Genomic DNA, 21362 nt, shown 5'->3' on the forward strand with positions numbered 1-21362 from the left:
TCCTAGAGTCCAGAAAGTGCTATCTCAGGGACATTTAAAACTAAACATTCAAAACTTTTAATTTTGAAATCATTTTGGATTTCCAGAGAATTGTAAAGCTAGTACAGAGTTCCCACATACCCTCCAGCCAGCTAATGTTAACATCTTACAGATCCAAACCAAAACATTAACATTGGGTACAGTACTATTAACTAAACGGCCGGCTTTAATTGGGGATCCAGTTTGGGACACTACCTTGCATGTAGCATCAGGTCTCCTTAACCAGTGACATTTAATTTAAGGTGATTTCTTTCTATTGTTTCTTCTAATCAACCTTTTCCAAATAATTAAAACATGAGCAAGAAAAATGGTGTGGGAGTGATGAAGTTGGAGCCCTCGCCCTCTGCTGGGTTTTGGGGGGCCTCAAACAAGTTCCATTTGGGGCTAGGAGGATGATTTTCATTTGAGATCTAGTCCTTTTCTTGAGTGGACACTGGCAGGCCTAAAAACAAGGGGGCGTTATCAGTTACTTTCAATTCATTAAATTTCTGGGCCATTCCATAGCCCATTTTTCCATGGCCTGGCCACAGGACTATGTTCCCAGTACCCACAAAACTTCCAAGCATTTGACATTCAGAAGCAATCTTAGCAATTCAGTGAGAACAGAGGTTACAACTGTCACAGGAAGCTGAAACCCAGGCTGCTGAAATCACACCCATTCTGAGGGGTGAAATTATACACAGAGTAGAATTCAAGCCGGGAAGGTGGGGGTGGCTGGGGTGTCAGGCAGAGAAGGGTGGGATGCTGTGTAAGAGAAAATACATGCGGGAAGAAAAGGTGTGTCACTGGAACTCGGACTGATTTACAGACCTTTGGGAGCTTAGCCCTTGCATCAATTAGTAACATCAGCACAGCAGCCTCCTAACTGGTCTGCGTCCACCCGCCTCGAATCCATTTCGGACATGGGCACCTGCCAACTCAAATCACTGGACAGCGCAGGCCCCATCTAAGCGGGAAGAGGGAGGTGTATTACTTTTCTGGGGCTGCCTTAATAAAGTGCCACAAACTGGATGGCTTAACCAAGAGAAATTTATTGTCTCATAGTTCTGGCATCAGAAGTTCAAAACCAAAGTAACAACAGGGTTGGTTCCTTCTGAGGGCTGTGAGGGAGAATCTGCCAGGCTTCTCTTCTAGCTTCTGGTGGCCTAGGTCGTTCCCTGGCTTGTAGAGGGCATTTTCTGGGTCCAAATTTCCCCCTTTTATAAGGACACCAGTCATATGGGATTAAGGCCCACCCTGATGACCTCATCTTAACTTGGTCATCTGCAAAGACCCAATTTAGGAATAAGGTCACATTCACAGGTACAGGGGATCAGGATTTCAACATCTATTGAGGGGACACAATTAAATCCATAGATGAGGCTTCCCCTTAGCTTTGCCTGATGGCTGTCCTGGAACAATGTGTGGCTAGAGAAGCTGGAATTTAGGATTTCTTATGAACTCTCCTGATTTTTAAATATTGGCATCTAATTAAATATAACTAAACTTTTTGTAATACCATGACTGCCAAACAAGTCAACTTCTGCTCCATTGTCACCACAAAGTTCTCTTTAGAACATCTGATTCCATCCCTCTACTTTATCGATTCCTATGATATTAGAGGCCAAGTTCCTTAGCATGGCACACGAGGTCCTCCACAATTCTTTTTTTTTTTTTTAACAGAATAATTTATGTTTTTAATTTTAATCAGAAGAAAACTGATTTGACCCATCTTGTAAGGACACTTGAAATATATTTGCTAATAAAAACAATCAACATTCTGCTTTTACTTTTATTAGCATTTATTTTATGCTGAATATATTCCCAGGCCATAAGTTTTATTTCTTCAGTTTTTTCTGGGGTATTGTTTTCTTCTGTGCAACCTCCTCTTCTGGTTTAGGAAGAATCTGCTCTTTTTCAGTGAGGATCATCTCAGTGTGGCAGGGAGAGCTCGTGTATGGGTTAATCTGTCCATGAACTCTGTAAATTCTGCACCACATCTCGGGAGCTTTGTTCACCTGGATGTGCTTAATGACCAGAGAATCTGCATCTAAACCTTTAAGCTCAGCAATACTCTGCATTTTGAAACATGTGCAGCAAAAATTCAACACTCTTTTTGGGCCACTGATCCTGTATCCATCTCCACTGTTTGGCCTGGGCACACCTACAACGATGGAATGGCACACATTGCTTCTGTAAAGTGACATCCTTCAGATACTTGGTGGCTTTTTGGGTATGCATACCCTTGATGGACTGGGGCTAGGACTTTAGGAAAACCAGCCTAGAATCACAAGATCACAGGTCCTTTGAGGTAAGAGATTTGATGGGTCACACAGTCACCCTTGAACCCCTTCCCTGAATTTTTAAAAACTGAAACAAACCCCAAAAGTACAAAGAAGAGCCCTGGCCAGTGTAGCTCAGTTGGTTGGAGGGACATACTGTACACCAAAAGGTGGCAGGTTCGATTCCAGGTCAGGGCACATACCCAGGTTGTGGGTTCTATCCCCAGTTGGGGCTCATGTAGGAGGCAGCCGATAGATGTTTCTCCCTCAGATAGATGTTTCTCTCTCACTCCTTCTTCCCTCTTCTCTCCCTGAAATCAATAAAAATATATATTTTAAAAATTCCCTAAGTAATACATGCATGTACTGTCATTTTTTAAAAGAAAAAATTAGAATCTTACAAAGAAAGGTGAAGTTCTCTTTCATTTCCACTAGCTGTACCAACTCCCTTCCCCTCTCCCCAGAGAAAGCCACTCTTAGGAGTGTGGAGTATATCTTTTTAGTCTTTTCATTTAAAAAAAAAAATGCTTTTACATATATCTGAATATGGCACAGAGAATCCACACTTCTGTTTTAAATGTTGCAAAACTTGTATTATGTTGTATGCATAATTCTGCAACTTTCTCTTTTTACTTAATAGGTTTTGAGCTCTATCCATGTCACTGCATCTACGATGTAATTTGCTCCTTCTCAGAGCCGTGTAGTGGCCCGTTATGAATGTAAATGCTATTTTATTTACACTCGCCCTGCTGGCGGCCATGGGGCTGTTCTCAGTGGTTCGCTGTCAGGTAGGCCCTGCAGTGGGCAGCCTCCCGGGCCGCAGGAGCAGGTATTTCTCCAGGGTAGAAACTGAGGGGCCTGTCAGGGGGCAGGGTCTGAGTATCTTCAGCTTTGCTAGGTAAGGACAAGTGGAGAGCCTCCGTTTCCCCACAACCTCACCAGTGCTTGACGTGGTCTGATTTCATTCCTCGCATTTTTATTTATGTGAACCCTGGGGCCTGGGGCTGTCCTGCCTCCCGAGGAGGCTGCCGCAGCGCAGGTTCAGGGCCAAGTCTAACCCCAGGTCAGCCGGTTCCCCACAGCACAGTCCTTGCACCACACTGTCCCTGTCAACCCTCCCTGGAAAATCAGTGGAAGACCCCTGTGTGCGTGGGGTGGGGGCGCGGAGGGGGGTGAGTGGAAAACCTCTCCAACGCGGTCCTTGTACAAGGAGTGGAAACGACTCCAGATCCTCCGGGAAAATGGCTCCCGGGCGCTGCAGGGATCTGCTCTCCCACCCGAGGCAGTTTCTACCTGCAGCTGTCGCAGCTGCACGCGCGGACCTGATCGGCTCCTCCCGGACCCCGACCGGGGCGGGAACAGTGGCGCCCGGCTGCGGGTTTTCCACGCAGCCCTGTCCTGGGAGGAGGGGCAGGCAGGGCCCCTGCACTGGCGGCGGTGCGGAGCCCCCGGTGGCCAGGGGCACCTCCCGCCGCTTGCAGCACCTCGGAGGGGTCCCCGCAGCCAGGGGCAGCTCAGCTCTCACGAGGTCCTCCCCAGCTAGTGCACAGCGGCTCCCGCAGCTCGGAACCGCTGGGCCCGGGGGGGGGGGGGGGGGGGGGCACGGGCAGCCAGCGCCCCGCGGCTGAGTAAGACATGGAAGCTGGGCCCGCTCCTCTCTTCCCCGTCTCCGATCGGGGTGTAAGCTCCGCAGCAGGGACCTCCACGGAGGGTGAAGACAGCGCTGCCTGGGCCCCTCCAAGGTGCATAGGGGAATGAGGGCGAGGCCCCTGGCGCCAGCCCCCCTTCAGGGCCAGTCCTGGTGTGGGGTGTTGCTCCCCCAGGAGCTGGGCGCCAGGTTTCCCTTCTCCTCTTCAAGGCAGGGAGGGCCAGTGGGATAATCTGGGGAAGAACAAAGCTGGCGAGGCCCAGCCTACCCTTCAGAGCCTGGCAGGCTGGCTCCCTTCCTCTCACAGTTGAGATTACTTGGAGGCCAGCATGTTGCTCTTAAACATTTTTTTCTTAGCTAGCACCTTTTGAGCCCTTAGTATGTGCCACACACTGTGCTAAGTGTATTATCTCATTTCCTCCCCGTGGCAGCTCTAAGCTATGACGGGTTCAGCGAGGCTAATCAATTCCCCAAGGTCACACGTATGTAGTGGCAAAAGTGGGTTAGGAAATTCTCCCATATGCTGTATTTTATTTTTTTTTTAATATTTTTAAATTAACTATTTGCTCACTTTTGCTAATCTCTCACAGGTACTTTTTTTGGGGAAAAAGACAATTGAGAACAAACACCGCAAACATCACTATACTGTTTTCCCTCAGTGGGAGGAATGAACAGGGCACTGGTGTACTGCTGGTGCGAGTGTAAATAGGTAACGCTTCTGAAAAGCAGTTTAGCCATTTGAATCAAGAACTTGGAAACTGTCCATCCCCTCTAATGAAGAAATGGCCACCCTCTAAGGAGACAGCAAGGAGGCAGCAGTAATGATTGGCATGGAAAATACACCTTCCCTGAGACCCAGCAATTCCACTGGGAGGAATCTATTCTACGATGGATGCCCTAGCACATGGACAAAATGGTATATATGTAAGGACACTCATTGCTGCACTGCTCAAATAGCAAAAGATGGGAAACAACCTCAAAATGTATTAACAGGCCCAGCCAGGCATGGCTTAGTGGTGGAGCATCGACCTAGGATCCAGGAGACCGCGGTTCGATTCCCAGTCGGAGCGTGCAGGAGGCAGCCGATCAATGACTCTCATCATTGATATTTCTATTTCTCTCTCTCCCTCTCCCTTCCTCTCTCTGAAATCAATAAAGATATATATTAAAAAAATGTTTTAATGTATTAACAGAATTGACTCATTATAGCAGATCCATTTAAAGAAATTCTATGTAAATATTTCTAGAAAACGAGGCAGTTGTTTTTTATAATGGCACAATCATCAAAAATAGTAAATGAAAAGGGAAAAGTGCAAAAGTATGTACCTGATATGCTATTATTTCTATATGAAAAAAGGAACATATATATATATATGTATGTGTGTGTATATATACATATATATATTTTTTTATTTTTCCTAAGAAAAATACATAGGAAACCAGGGAATAGTGTTGCCTTTGAAACCTTTAACCATAACGATTTGCTGCCTCCTGGATTAGTGTTGCCTTTATGGAGGAAAATCACAGCTAAAGGACCAAGTCAGAGAAAGACATTATTTTTTTCATTTTATAACCTTTTGTACTAGGTGTACATATTAGCAATTCAAAATTCAACTTAAAAAAATAGATTCACTAAAATCCTACCTCTAGACCCAGTAATTCTCCTTTTTGGGAATCTAGCTTAAGGAAATTACAAAAATTTACACAAAAAGATATTCACTGAGGTGTTAGAGCGAAAAGAAAGTAAGAAGCTTAAAAGTCCAACAATAGGGGAATAGCTAAGAAAATTATGGTAAGTACATATAATACCTATCATGAAATCATAAAAAGGATGTTTATAAAAATACCTTAGTAACATAGGAAAATGCTTATAACATTAAGTAAAAAAAAGAAGCTGGATAGAAAATTATCTGTGCAGTGCGATCTGATCACAGTAACAATAGCAGGCGTAGAAAATAACTGGAAGGGAGTGTACCAAGAGTAAACAGTCATGGCCACGGGGTGCAGAGATTTTGAGTGATCTTGTCCCCCCTGTATAACTTTCTACACTTTTTTTTTTTTTTTTTGCAATCGGTATCCCTGTTTTGGATAACTTTAAAAACAGAAAACTTAAAAATAAATCCCCACAGTATTTAGAACAATTAAAGCTCTATAGACGTATTAACCCAGCAATTCTGCTTTTAGAAATAAGTCCTGTATAAATAGATGCACAAGTGCTCAGAGTATTATTAATACCAAAAGATTATAAACATTCAAGTGTCCATGAGAGGAAACCACTTATGTAAGTACAGAGCACCCATAAATATAGACTATTAAGCAAGAGTTATGGAGAATGGGGTAGGTATGTCAACATGAAAGCATCTACAGGGTGACATTATTGTGGTTGGAAAAGCAACCTGCAGAACAATGCAGATACTATGGTCGCATGTATGCTAAAGAAAGAGAAGCTGGAACTTGGTATTTGTGTTTGTGTGTAAATGTGTGGAGGGCAGTAAACTGTTAACAAAAGCTGTCTCTGATGAAGGGAAAAGACTAAAAGATGACTTCTGCTTGAAGATGGGTGGTATTCCCATCTTCTATAAAAATGTGTTCTCATATCATTTGTTTAACTAAAATAATAATATCAGGGGAGAGTATAAGCCTAGAGAAAGATCTGAAAAGATACACAACAAAATTACCAGTAGTTTCCAGCAGGGATGAGGGGTTGGGTCATTTTCTCTATTTACTTTATATTAAACCATACATTAAATCATAATTAAAACAACAACATTAAAAGCCTGGCTGGTGGGTAGGAGCCTCTGCTTTTTCCAGCTCTGCTTCCCTCCACACTAGGGCTCTGTTCTCTTAGGTAACGACCCTGCTGGAGCGCAAAGCCCCAGACAATACCAGCCTCATTTCTCCCCTTCCAAAGAGGAGGAAACCGAGATGCTGGGACACCACTGGCTGCTCCGCTGGGAAAGTGGACTCAGGCGACCTGGATCCTGGGCCCCTCTCTCCCACCCTCGGTTTCCAGAGATAACCCCCTGCAGGGGAGAGCCGAGCACTGTTTCCTCCAGGCCAGTGAGGACAGGGCTTGAAGCCACAAATTAATGATATCAGTGTAGCATCAGATGGGAAAACAATAAACCCCATCCTTTGCTGAATTCCCTCTGGGCTCAGTTTCAAGTTCCTTTCCCAGACAATGGCTGGTCACGTCCCCACACAGCCTCTGCCAGGTTTTCCAGAGAGATGGCGAGAGCAGAGGGCCAAATTGGCCTCCAGTGGCCAACACTAAGAGTCACCTCTAATGACTTATCCCCTCCAAGGAGGGAGCTCGGGAACCCTCCCAGGGCCCCGGCACTCAGCGCTGGAAGATCTGTTTGCTCCAAAAGTGGAGCAGCCGGCAGCATGGTCGGTGGGAGGGCGCTGGCCTAGAAGCAGAAAACCCGGGGACTCAGCGGCTGCCATGGCTCCTTTTGTGACCCTGGCAACTCACCAGATCCTGGGTCTGGGCGTCGGGGGGCAGACGGGAGCTTCTGTATCTGGGGGAGAAAGGGCGGTGTCAAGCCCCCTCCCCCATCGTGGCTGCGTCAGAATCTTAGATGTCGGGGAAGCTGCTGTTCCCTCTTCCCTCGCAGCTGCCGCCTGTCTGTCTCCATGGCAACCAGGCCAAAAGACTAATTTGCCTGGGTCCAGGCTCTGGAGCTTACCTTGGAGCCGGGCTTTAACTGGTCTTTCTGGAAGCCAGGCCACCGCTGCTCCCAGGAGCCTCTGACAGCATCCCCTTAGCTGTTGCAAGGGAGGGACACTGGGCCAGCCAGAAAAAACCCCACCACTTGTCCTTTATAGCCACATCCACTTGTAGAGGAAAGACAGTCTCACACCCAATGGCTTTGTAATCACTAATGATTTGTGTTTCAAAGACCTCTGTCCCTCTTACTAGTTGCTCTGGGCTGCTTATAGGGATCTGCAAGAACAGATGGCTTAGGGAACAGGTCACACTCAGGGAGGTCGCCAATCTTTTCCCCTTTCCATTCCCTCCGGCTCCTCACTGCTCTCTGCTGGCTTATGGCCACGTCCAGCTGGGGCCTGTCTGGTTCTAACAAGACCAAAACCTAAAAAAATCTTGATGATCACCTCTCTCAGAAGGTCATGGAGGATCAGACAGGCACCCAGAACTTTACAGATCTCTCCCTCCGACACAGTAAAATTTACCTAACTGCACTGGCTTCCCTCGGGGCCACTTTATTTATTTATTTACTTATCCTCACCCAAGGATATTTTTTCCATTGCTTTTTCAGAGAGAGTGGAGGGGGGAGAGAAACATCGATGTGAGAGAGACACATCCCCACCAGGGCCAGGGATGGAGCCTGCAACTGAGGTATGTGCCCTTGGTTGGAATTGAACCTGGGACCCTTCAGTCCATAGGGCGATGCTCTAACCACTGAGAAAACCAGCCAGGGCCTCAAGGCCATTTTAAATTGGACAGCTTTCTTTCTCTATTTGTGCTCTGACACCCTGGCTGTAGCTCCCTAGAGGACAGGGATGACATGGCTGCCTCTTCCAGGATACAGAGTGCTGCCTTGTGCTCAGCAGGTGGCTCCATAAACACTTCAACAGTGCAGAAGTACCTTTATATATCGAACAAAAATTCTGACTGAAGTCAGGAGACCTGACTCTAGGCCTAGCCCTGCAACTAACTTGCAAGTCTGTTACCTTTTCTGGGCCTCAGTCTCCCCATCTGTGAAGTAAGTTGGACTGTGATCTCTAAAGGTTCCTTCTCAGCTCCAGCTCTCTCTGTCCAAGGGAGAACTTTCATGCAGTGCTCCATAGGAGAAACTGCATTAAGATCAGGATAAAGAAGAAAAAAATAATGAAATGGCAACCTTGGACCCTAATGTCCCAACTGAGAAGGACTCAGAGAATAGAAAACACAGCCTATGTAGAACAAACGCCATCAAGCGATGGGTTCTGGAAAGCTAAGTACCTGCTCCACTCATGGCCCCTTCTGAAGAAGGTGTCCTAAAGAGTTCTCTCTGCATAAGGTTGCAGTGGGTTGTGATTAAAACCAATCCTGCTCAGACCTGGAATGGGATGGCCTGGTGTATGCTGGGCCCTATAGAAGCCAGCTCCTACCATGGTGGCTTGGCAGAAATGCCTGCCTGATGGGGCAAGTTACACTGGTCAGCAGCAAACCAACACAACTGGACCTTCTTTCTCCCAGGAACCACCAACAGCCAACACTAGGTGCCCACGGAAAGGATGGGACCCTGGAGCCCAGACTGTAATCTGAATAGCGCTGCACTGTATCATCTCACATAATTCTTTTTTTTTTGTAAATTATTATTTTTTAAATATATCTTTATTGATTTCAGAGAGAGGAAGGGAGAGGGAGAGAGAGAGATAGGAACATCAATGATGAGAGAGTCATTGGTCGAGGCCACAACCCTGGCATGAGCCCTGACTGGGAATAGAACCGCGATCTCCTGGATCCTAGGTCAATGCTCAACCACTGAGCCACACCCGGTAGGGCTCACATAATTCTTATGACAATCCTACAAGGTAGAAATATTATTATTCCTATTTTACAGATGAGGACATTGAGGCTCAGAAAGGCAAAGTAACTTGTTCCAGGTAACATGGCTACTAAACAGCAGAATCAGGGTTGGCTAGAGGCCGACTCACTTCAGAGCCTGTTTCCTTGCCCGTCTTGTGCTCGGCTCACAGCTGGAAAGCCCGTCACTTTGCAGTGCCAGTTCTGAATGGCTCCGGCTGAGAGGCAGAAGCCAGCCCTCACCCTCGCTCCTGTGTTCCTCTCTCGGGGCCCTTGCCCTTTGTTTCTCCCAGTTACTCTCAGTCTTCCCAACAGCAGAATGGGCGCTTACTCTGTCTCCCAGTCCCTCTCCTCACTCACGAGGTCTGCAATGCGGGTGGGTGGCAAGAATTTCTTATCACAAGTGCACAGTAGCTAACTGAAAAGGGAAAAGTCCTAATGATTAAAATAATGAGACAGTCGAGGAACACCTCAAGCTCCAGTCTGTCCTCAGGGGAGCCTCGCGTCCTAATCGGGACCAAGCCACTGACTTGCTCCCCAGGGGGCTGATTTCATGGCCTGTACAATGTTGGTGATAATGTGGGCCTTGTCCTGGGAAGGAGGAGAGCAGGTACATGGGAGGAGCTGGGCTTGGAAAGCAGAGGATTAGGGATGAAAAAGCAGGAGTTTCAGGCTGAATTTAGAGCCTGACATCATTCCTTTCGGGAGGCTAGAGTCTCTTTTAATTCACGTTTATGAAACTGCTTTTTGGAGTTTCCTAAATTCCTCATTTTGCTAATCTTCTACCTCTTATAAAAAAGGGTGAAAAAGTGGGGAGACTCCCGTCCAGAGAGAGCTGAGATTCAAGCCTTTGCAGGAAAAACTGGAGACTCAAGGGCTCGCAAAGCTCCCCTCCCCCCACCAAGGACAGAAGAAGGGAAAAAACAGAAGGAGGGACTGGTGACAGCTTGGAAGGTGGCTTCCGCTAGCTCTGGGTTGAGGAGAATTTTCAATGGGAGCAAACAGGTCATGGGGCTGGATGCTCACCCTGAGCTAGAGAGGGGTCCCTCAATACCTTTCGTGGAGACCCACACATGGACTGCTAAAGCAGACACTGTTGTCTGAGGCCCCGTGGGCTCCTCAAAGATAAAAATTATATTTAGCAGAAGAGAGAAATGCTTTCAGCTCCCAGCCTAGTTATGATTTGGGCGCTGCCGTGGGAGGAACAGCAATGAGCTCCTTATTTTAAGCAAGTGGTGGAGAGATGAAAATAGATGAAGCGTGTTGAATCAACCCAGGTTTTTGCAACCAGGGAACTGAGTGGAAGACCACATCTTTACCAGGCAGGGGAAGAGGGAAATATGAGGAGTCTTTCTTAAACACAAAAACCCTGTTTTCAGAGAGAAGTGTTCATATTCCTGCAGAGTGACTTCCTTCTAAATCATCACTGGAGAAGGTTTAGACCTCATTTTGCTGCTGGACTCGGGAAAAGGAGACTCTAGCCCCTTCCCTTGGGCCTCTGGATCCAAGTAAGACCCTCCAGAAATAAGGGAACACTGGATTGGATGGACTCTCAAGATTATATAGAAAAGCTCTGACAACTGTTCCCATCCCCATAAAGTAGGTACTTTTATCTACCTGCTGCAAATGGGGAAACTAAAGCTCAGTCTGAGTCTAGTGTAGTCCAAGGCCACACAATTAAAAAAACCAGAGTCGAGATTTAAACTTAGCCTGTCTGACCCCAAAACCTGTTTTCTCCACTATGCCGCAGAGGTCTTAGCTCAATTGTTACTCCTGAGTGAGGCCTTCCCTGGTCGCCTGAAGTAAGCGTGCAATGCCTCATCTCGGGTCCTCCCTATGCCCCAACCCTGTTTTATTTCTCCCCTAGGCACTTTAAAGCATCTGATCGGCTGTATCTTTACTTGTTTATTGTTTGTTTTCTTTCCCTAAAACCTGGGCTCCATGAGGGCAAAGACTTCTATCCATATCCTTGATGCCTGGAACAGTGGCTGGAAAATGAAAGAGTATCCAGTGAATAATCTTTAGCCTGATTTTCTGTTGGAAAGCCAAGCATACATCCCACTTTTAATAAAAAGAACTCAACGATCCTTAGAAAACTTGAAGCTTCCAGACTTTGTGATGGAGTAAAAGGGAAATAAACAGACAGCTGGCCTGCTTTTTGGAAGAAAGGTCATTTATAGAAGATGGCACCCGAGCTGCCAAAGTGGGTGAGATGCCGATACGAAGCGCTAGTTCACAAGTTAATTTAAGTGCTCACAGGGATCTGTGAGTAAGAAAATAAAACAGGTAACTAGAGATGCTGGGGCGTGCAGCAGAGCACAGTCCCCAGGAAGGATCAGCAGAGCCAGTCCGTGGTGTTGCTCACACAAATTATGGTATAGTTATAGAGTAAAATACTACTTAATCATTTAAAATGGTGAATACATAAACATTATTAAATGTTATATAAAAATTGCTTAATATGCGAAAATGCTTATAAGATACGGAATTTTATGTATGATCTACTTTTAAAAGTGTCAAGAAATACTTGAAGGAAATATGCTAGAAGTTTCTAACTACTTTAGATGGTTTGTGCTTTTCTGTTTCATATTTTTCAAAATTTTTACAATAAGCATCTATCATGGACTGAATGTTTCTCCCCCAAATTTATATGTTGAAGCCCCAATTCCCAATGTGATGGTATTTGGAAGTGGGGCTTTTCGAGGTAATGAGGTCATGATGGGATTAGTGTCCTTATGAGAAGAGAAAAGAGACAAGAATTTTTTCTCTCTCTCTGCCCTATGAGGACACCGAGAGAAGGTAGCTGTCTTTAAGCCAGGAAGAGGGCCCTCACCAGGAACCAAATCAGCGGCACCTTCCTCTTGGACTCCCCAGCATGAGAACTGTGAGAAATAAATGCCTGTTGTTTAAGCCACCCAATTGATGGTATTTTATGACAGCCTCAGATAACTAGACAGCATCTCTTACTCAAAGAATGGGGATGGGGTGGGGGCAAGCAAAGAGAAATTAAAACGAATAATAGTGCCTCAAGGCTGAGACCCTAAAGTGAGGAGGGACTGGTCCCTGGGGAGTCAACTGGCCGGTTTACACCAGGGCCAGGGGTCCAGGGGCTGTGGGTCTCTTTCCCAGCCACCGAGAGCAGTTAAGAGGAAGTCTTACAGACTCTGCAGCTTTTGAACTGGGTGTTTTGAACTGGGTGGAGCAGGAAGGTGAAGGCATCCCCTGGGGTTCGTTTTATTTATGGAGGACAAGCAGGCTGGAAAGACTGAGTGGCAGAAGCTAGGGTGGGGGCTGTGGGGTGGAATCGGGCGGCTAGCTCACCCTTGCCCATTTCACCCTCACCTTCCTCACCCAGGAGGGAGGGGAAGGGGGGGGAGTGAGACAAAGAATGGGTGGAGCATCTGCTCAGGCCAACTGCTCAGGCTGCTCACGGGAGACAAACGAGGGCAGATCTGGGCCTGGAATCTGTCCTGCCTGGACCCGGGCCCACTCTGCCAAGAGACTGTGCCCTATCTGATAAGAGTATTGGCCTGGGAGTCAGCCACCTGAGTCTCAGTCCAACTGTGCCTCAAAGCAGGGCAGGCTGGCAAAGCCAATTTGATATGGGGGACATTTTGACATGGAAGACATCTTGATAGAACTGAGTCAAAATATAAAATTACTGCCCAGCCAGGCGTGGCTCAGCAGTTGAGCATCGACCTAGGATCCAGGCGATTGGGGTTCGATTCCCGGTCAGGGCACATGCCTGGGTTGTGGGCTCGGTCCCCAGTCGGGGGCGTGCAGGAGGCAGCCGATCAATGACAACACTCTCATCATTGATGTTTCTATCTCTCTCTCTCCCTCTCCTTTCCTCTTTCTGAAGTCAATAAAGATACATTTAAAAAATATATATATATATAATTACTGTTAAAAATTACCAAGTAGCTTATGAAAGGCATATCCCTTACTTTTTTTTTTTTAATCCTCACTGAGGATATTTTTTCCATTGCTTTTCAGAGAGAGAGAAAGAGAGAGACATTGATTGATTGCCTCCTGCATGGGCCCCAACCAGGGCTGGGGATAGAGCCTGCAACTGAGGTATGTGACCTTGGCTAGAATTGAACCCGGGACCTTCAGTCTGCAGGCCGACACTGTAACCACTGAGCCAAACTGGCCAGGGTGAACCCTTACTTTTTCTCTGATGCTCACCTTACCCCTAACTTTTATTCCAACATTGACGCTGACTCTATTCTTGATTTCCACCGTGTCTCTCTGACAGTCTCCACTGCAGAGCATTCCTGATTTCCAGAGGTGAGAGCTGGCATTGGGTGGGGCTTGGAGTGGAAGTGAGGATGTCTGCTTTACATGTACCACTTGAAAGTAAAAAAAACCCACAAAACTATAAATTTAATGATTTGGTTTTTAGGATAAATATCCTCATATGAGTAGCGCTGTGTCCATGTGTCATGGTTGAATGTCTACTTTAAAATCTTCTAAAGGTGTTGGAAGTGCTTTCTAAACAAAGCGAAAGATCTTAGGGGGCTCCCAAGTGAAGAGGTGAGAGGTCCCAGAAGGGAAAGAAAGAGGCAACTCCACCCAGGGATGAATACCCTAGGATCCTTGTGAGGATATGGGTCTGTCTGCCTGAATTCTGCCCTTTGGGGGCTGCTGGCCCTTCGGCCACCCCACATGGTCTGAACAATCAGTCACAGGGTCATGCCTGCCGCGGTGTAAGAGTTGAGCCATGGCTCAGGCCTGCACAGTTACAGTGCCTGTCATTTGTCCACAGCCACCCTAGAAGTGAGTACAGGATACAAGCAGAGTCAATCCCCTTCCACGGAGTCTAATAATATGGTCCCTGGGAGAGGACATCTCCAAGATCTTCCCTGGGGATTGTGGAGCGTGGGGCTGTTTGCCAACCATGCAGACAGCCAGCAACCCCACTTCAGACTTCCTGAGTGAATAGATTCTGTTTCTGCTTAAGTTGGATCCAGTCTGCTTTCCATCAGTGGCGACTAACAGGCCCAACACAGTGTTCCACTCTTTATTTTGGCACTTACGGAGATTCCCGAGATCACCTCAAGGGAAGCCTGCTTATTGACAAGCCCTGTCCACTTATCAGATCCCATAGTCAGATCTGCCACTTGGGAAAGAGATAGTCTGTGAAAGAAAACCTCACAGGCTTCAGAGGAAACCTACACCAGCTGCCTATCTATACCAATCGACCAAGTCCTTTATTCATAAATGTCTTTCAATCAAAAAGAGATGCATATCTAGGCACATACTAGTGAAGTGTCTGACCTCTGAGGATAAAGGTTGGCCTCCAAAGTTTCCAGAAATAAAGGAACAAAGGCATCAGATCTCTTAACAACAATGCTGTTTGTGGCAAGATAGTGAGGCCTTCAAAGTTCTGAGGGAAAAGACTGCATCTAGAATTCTCTCCCCGGCCAAAGTAGCATGCATTCCTGAGGTCCTACAAGGACTCCAAGTTTCTCTCTCAGGCAACCTTTCAAAAAAGTATGCATACTCTAGAAAAATAAAAAAGAATCCCAGAAAGAAAATGGGATATAGGAAACAGAGGGACTAACCCAGGAGACCTATGAAAGTGACATTCTATAAACTGCTTGAGTAAGAGTCTCCAAATTATTGAATCTAGATGGTGGATTATAGGTGTTCCTTGTATTATTATTTTTAGCTTTTTTCTATGTCTTAAGTTTTCCTTAATAAAAAGGTGGAAAAGATAGAAGTGCAAGGATTAGAACAAAAAAGGGGCACGTATCTTTTATGGCAACAAGAAAAAAAGAGGCAGTAAAATAAAGGCTAAGGTAAATTAAAACATCGGTTATTTAATGTTTTATTAATAACATGGGTGTTTCCTAATTTACTACATTTTACCATCGAGATATTTAAACTTAAGGGGTTTACTGCTGTCCCACCAGAAGGGTATTTGTGTTCCCGATGTTGCGTATTTTTGCCAACACACGTTTTCAGACTTACACATTTTGGGTATGAAATCTGAGTTTTGTTCTTAGGAGCAGGGGTGAGCAATATGTGATTTGTCAGCCTGGCTTGACCGTCCAGGACAGTACCCAACACCTGGCCCAGCGGTGACACAGTCAGGTCTGGTGTTGGGTGAACTGAATTGGCCAGGGACACTTGTCCTTCAGGAAGTCCTTGTGTTAAGGGGGAACCAGGGTACACAACAGAGGCCTGGATAGGAGCTACATACCAGGAAAGGTGGAACTAACCAACCTGAGGAACAGACCCAGCGGCCGGCGGGACGGGAGGGAGATGCTGGAGCGGCCTGGCGGCGCGGGGTGGATTTCCTAGCGGAGGCAGCAGCGATGCTGCACCAGCGGGGAGGGACAGCCTGGCGAAGGGACGAGGTGACGGGGTGTTTATACAGCCTGTTCCAAAGTTCAAAGTCAGGAGAAAATCCTTAAGCATCGAGGGAGAGAAGATGGGTGTTTAGCAGAAAGAATTCCAATGAGAAAATAATAGGAAAAACAATGGGAACGTGAAAGTTACTACATTGATCCAGGGCTCAGCACCTCCTCTTACAAAGTCAGGGTACGGTTGGTGCCTTCTTCCTAAACGTGTTGGCAAAGTTCTGTGGAATAACATTTCTACGGCACCTGGCTTCATGCCTGGAATGAATTCAGTGAGTATTGGCTCCTTTTGGACCAGTCGTCTAAGATCACCCAGCTCGTAATCGGGTGTCTAGGATTTGAACCGTGACTCTGATTCCAGAGCCCAAGCTCCTGGCCACTGCGCCCTGCTGAATAACTACCATTTATTGAGCACGGTGCTCCAGACTCACAGCAGTTATCTCATTTCATTCTTATAACATCCCTGAGCTGGGTACTATTACCACTTTATGGAAGAGGAAATTGAGCATCTTTTAACTCGCTTGCTCAAGTTCACACAGTGTGTAGCCAGATCTGCGTGGCTCCAGTGCCCTCTCCCCAACACCGCACTGGGAGCCAGGAGGCTTGGGTCCCACTCCCAGATTGGCCACTGATCAACCTTCATCACTGAGCCTCAGTTATTTTTTAAATAGCAGGGGTCTAGGTCAGAGAATGATCTCTATGGTTCCTTTAAGGGCCACTTCTCTGGGAAGGTGAGTCTGGTTACATCAGACAGCATTCCAGGTAGGAGGGGTATGTCTGAGTCAGGCAGGATCCATCCCCATCTGACTGCACAACATCAACCAACAGAGGTCCAGAGGCGCCAAAGATGAGTCCAGGTCTCGAAAGTACTAGTCCTTGTCTGCTCCCACTCCCTAGGGGACAAGCAGGGATGCTGCTCCAGATACACTGGGTTGATGAGGAAACTCTAGGGTGATGAAAGAGTGCGAGAGGTGCCGGAGGAAACAAGGGCAGATCTGAATCATTCAGAAGAGAAGGCAAGAAGGCCAGTCTTCAAGTCTCCAGTGAGTATGGGGGCTGTGTGGCCTGGTGGAGAGAACATATAAGGTCAAGAGTCAGGGTATCTGGGACCTGGGTCCTAGTCCTGGCTCTGCCACTAACAAGCAGTATGATTTTTGTTTAACAAGATACTTCACCTCTCCAATCTTCAGCTTCTACAACTAAACAATTAGGGAAATCACTTTAAAAAAGCATCCCACCAATTTATACAAAGAAATATGTAATATTACAGCTAAAAACAGTAAGAAATGGCTCAGATAGTCTGGCAATGGGGAGCACTACTAAGCAGACCCCGAGGGGTGCGTATGGGTGCTGATGCAACAGAACATTAAGTGTCATCCGGAATGTTGAATAACTAACATTTATTGAGCACTAACTATGTGCCAGGCACTGGGCAGCGGTCTTGACATGGATAGTCTCATTTCATATCCTCGAGCATCTGCTGAGGTCGGTATTATAGCCATTTTTTCAGATGTTAGCTGAGGCCCTGAGAAGTTAAGTCGCCCAACTAGTTAATAAGTGATGACATCAGGACTCAAATCCAGAGATCCACCTGACTCTGAAGGTGATGCCCTAACCTTTACACCCTCCTGCCTCAGACGGTTGGATGTGAGGACCACACGCAAATAGAGAAATGCATATACGAAACAGTGTTAAGTGGGGAAAAACCCTCAAGAGTGGTTATGTTGATAGAATGTTGGCACTAACCTTACGCTTGGACATTTAAAAATAATAGGTAATTTAGGATGCTGGGAACTTACTTGGGGCTGCTAAAGTTTAAATATTTCTGCTCGATTTTTGGTGGCAGAGATGATGAAACATAATACCTAAGTGAGGAGGTGAGTACAGATGATGGGCCTTTCTAGTTCTCATACTTACTTTTCTGGGTGAGCAGAGGAGGAAGGTATAGCTACACTTTCATCACTGAGAAGAACAATGTCCTGAGCATGCTATGCCCTATTTACTTGCCCTGCTATTTATTTCAGTGGCGTTACATGTTATTTCCTCTGACTGAAATTCCTTTCTTCTCCCTTGTCCATCTGGAAAATTCCATTTGTCTTCAATACCATGGTAACCATGTTCTTGTAGGGTACCTCCCACAATGAATAGGCCTGACCTGTGTATTAATAGGATATTGTGGAAATGATAGAATATGACTTCCCAAGTTGGGTCATAAAAGAGGTTGCAGCTTCCATTTTACTCTCTTGGATCACTTGCTTTTGGATCACTTTGTGTGTGTTTTTGTTTTTTTAAAATATATCTTTATTAATTTCAGAGAGAGGAAGGGAGAGGGAGAGTTGAAACATCAATGATGAGAAAGTCATCATCAATTGGCTGCCTCCTGCACGCCCCCAACTGGGGATCGAGCCTGCAACCCGGGCATGTGCCCTGACTGGGAATCGAACCGTGATCTCCTGGATCCTAGGTCGATGCTCAACCACTGAGCCACACCCAGCCAGGCTGGCTGCCATGTCTTGAGCAGCAGCCCCATGGAGAGCTCTGCATGTTGAGAAACTGAGGCCTCCTGCCAACAGCCATGTGAATGAGCCGTCTGGGAAGTGGATCCTCCAGTCCTAATCAAGCTTTCAAATGACAGTAATCACAGATGACAAATGACGTCTTGACTGCAACCTCATGAGAGGCCTTAAGCCAAATCGTGCAATTGAGCTACTCTTGGATTCCTGAGCCACAGAAAGTGTGAGATGTTTGTTGCTCTAAGCTGCTAAATTTTGGGATAATTTATTATGCAGCAATAGATAACTAATACAAACACCAAGCTCAAGTATGTGATACCCCGTGAAGCCTTTTTACTCTGCTGAAGTTGAACCCACCCTGTGCCACTCTGAGCCTCATGCCTGACCACACAACACCTGCTGACTTGCCTTTCTTGCTCTCTAGATTCAGCCCCATGAGGACTGTGCCAGCCATAGTACACAGTACTTCAATAAGTGCTTGTAGAACAAATGAACACACATGAGAACGACCATCGCAGTAGGTTCTTGTGGGCTTTCTAGCCAGGCTTCTTCCCTGCACAAAACTCCAAGGCCTGATTGCTGGGAATCATGGATGTCACAGTGAGTGGGTCCTGAGTTTTTCTTTGTAATCCAATAAAACTCTGGTGCCATGGATGTACCTAAAACACTAGGCTGGAAGTCAGAAGACCTGACTTTTGATTCAAGTTTGCCAGCTACTTGTTGAAGTTCTCTGAGCTCTGGTTTCCTCATGGACCAAATTATCTAAGAGGTCTTCCAAGTCTAAAATGTAATGATTCTATCATTTTCAGCCAGCAAATACTCTTGTTTCATAAAAGAGAAAATAGGCTAATAGTTTTAAATCAGCAAAGGTTCTCATATTTGGCTGCACTGTAAGGAATACCTCTGGAGCTTCTCTCTCTCACACACACATACACATCCCTTGGCTCTAGCCTATACCTTGAATCAGAATTTCTGGATCTCTGGAGACATGGCCAGGACATGTTTTTTGGTTTTTGGTGGGTTTTTCTTTTAGAGAGAGGGGTGGAGAAAAGAGGGAGGGAGGGAGGGAGGGAGGGAGGGAGGGAGGGAGGGAGGGAGGGAGGGAGGGAGGGAGGGAGGGAAAGAGAGAAACATTGATTTATTGTTCCACTTATTTATGAATTCATTGGTTGATTCTTGTATGTGCCCTGACTGGGGATCGAACCTGAAACCTTGGCGTATCAGGACGATGCTCTGAGTTACCTGGCCAGGGTAGGACATGTGTATTTTTACTTAGTTTCAAAGTGATTCTGATATGCATCTAGAGCTGAGAATCACTAATTTATAATATGTGGGTTAAAGATTTTAAAAAAGAATTCTGCCAGTGGATTTGCTCCATGGTTTATACAATACAGAACTAATGGATTGTTTGCCTGAACTGTTAACGTTATGTGAGGTAGGTAGGTGGGTGGGTGGATGGATGGATAGATGGATGGATGGAGCCAGCCCATCTCTCCTGGAAGAAAAGCAATTCAAGGTACACTGTCAGGACTCAATCATGTCTTCAATAAAAATGGCTCTTTGTATGACCCAACTGCGTAGAGCATTTACTGGAGATCAAACTGTGGGTTGCTGCCCTCGCCAGTTTGGCTCAGTGGTTAGGGTCAGCCGCGGACTGCAGGGTCCCGGGCTCAGTTCCGGCCAAGGGCACGTACCTCGGTTGCAGGATCGATCCCCGGCCCCGGTCGGGGTGCAAGTGGGAGGCAACCAATCAGTCTCTCTCTTTTCTTTCTCTTTCTCTCTCTCCCTTCCACTCTGAAAAACAGTGGAAAAAACATCCTCGAGTGAGGATTTAAAAAAAATTTTAAATTGTGGGTTATTTTAGCTTAAAGAGGGTAAAGAGCCATTTTCTTTTTGTGAGATAGGAATGAACAGTTTAACTTCAAATCCTGGCCCCAGCACCAATCTTTCTGAGGCTCACTTTCCTGATCTGTTGAAAGGGGATAACACATTATCTCGCAGGCATGTTGTTAGGATTAAATGTATTTAATGTATGTAAAGCACTTAGCACAGTTCTTGGCACAGAATACATGCTCGTTTAGTAGCACGCTATAGCAAAAATAAAATATGGCACATTTACTATTAATAGCAACATATATTTGCCCAGTGCTTTATAAGTTACGAAGCACTCTTACATCTCACATGGAACCCCTCCAAACACTGAGGGGGCAAGGCAGAGATTAGTGACCCCATTTTACAGAAAAAGAAATAGGCTCAGAGGGTTCACTGGTTCCAGATCAAATGGCAAAAAAGTGTCAGTGTCTAGATTCAGCCCTGGGTGTGATTCCATGAAGATGAATAATTACATATGCACACTTGGCAGGAATCTAGGGACCACCTGGCTCAGCAGGCTGAGGAGGACTGTATTTCTGAGCAGCTTCTTTTTTTAGATGAACGCGAGATGGGAAAATAAGCTGGCAAACTGCTTTCCCTCGTTTTCAACGCTGGCGTGATTTGTGCTCAGTTCTGCCTCCCTTCTAACTCTCAACTGTTACACGTCCATGTATCTCATTTGCTCCAGCTGCCCTTGGCCACACTGTTGGTGGCTCTGCCCTGGGTCCCACAGCTGAGATCTTAGAAAACCAAAAGAAAGGGAAGCAGGGGCAGCTGGAGACATCAGAGGGCTGGGCGAATACCAGCTGTTCCCAAGTCTGGCTGGGGAACAAGAAACCCGCTGACGGGGGGCATGGGTGGGGGTCGACGGGACAGCGATCCCTGTTCCCCTTGCCAGTCAGCAAGAGGATGCTTCTCCCTGTCCAACAGACAGACCCTTCTCCTGGAATAATGGGATAAAGTACAATACTAAATATGGCACAGGATATATTTCTCTTGGGGAGCAGGAGGCCAAGGGATCAAATGTTAGTTGAATTTAATCAAAAAGGATTTCACAGAAGAGGTGGAACTAGACACGGGCCTAAGGATTAGCAGTATTTGGATACACAGATAGGAGGGTGGGAAGGC

General features: G+C 46.2%; 1 protein-coding gene across 2 annotated transcripts in view; it reads right to left on the reverse strand.

Moving 5' to 3' along the window:
- Positions 1-15286: 15286 nt before the first annotated feature.
- Positions 15287-21362, reverse strand: part of PAFAH2 (platelet activating factor acetylhydrolase 2) — a 37736-nt gene continuing 31660 nt past the window's right edge. For both annotated transcript variants that reach the window (XR_013999429.1, XM_081145635.1), the window contains one exon: positions 15287-16914. The gene's annotated coding sequence lies outside the window, so the exon portion shown is untranslated. The remainder of the gene's footprint in view (positions 16915-21362) is intronic.

The sequence above is a fragment of the Miniopterus schreibersii genome (assembly GCF_964146895.1).
Source record: "Miniopterus schreibersii genome assembly, chromosome: 8".
Classification (NCBI taxonomy): domain Eukaryota; kingdom Metazoa; phylum Chordata; class Mammalia; order Chiroptera; family Miniopteridae; genus Miniopterus; species Miniopterus schreibersii.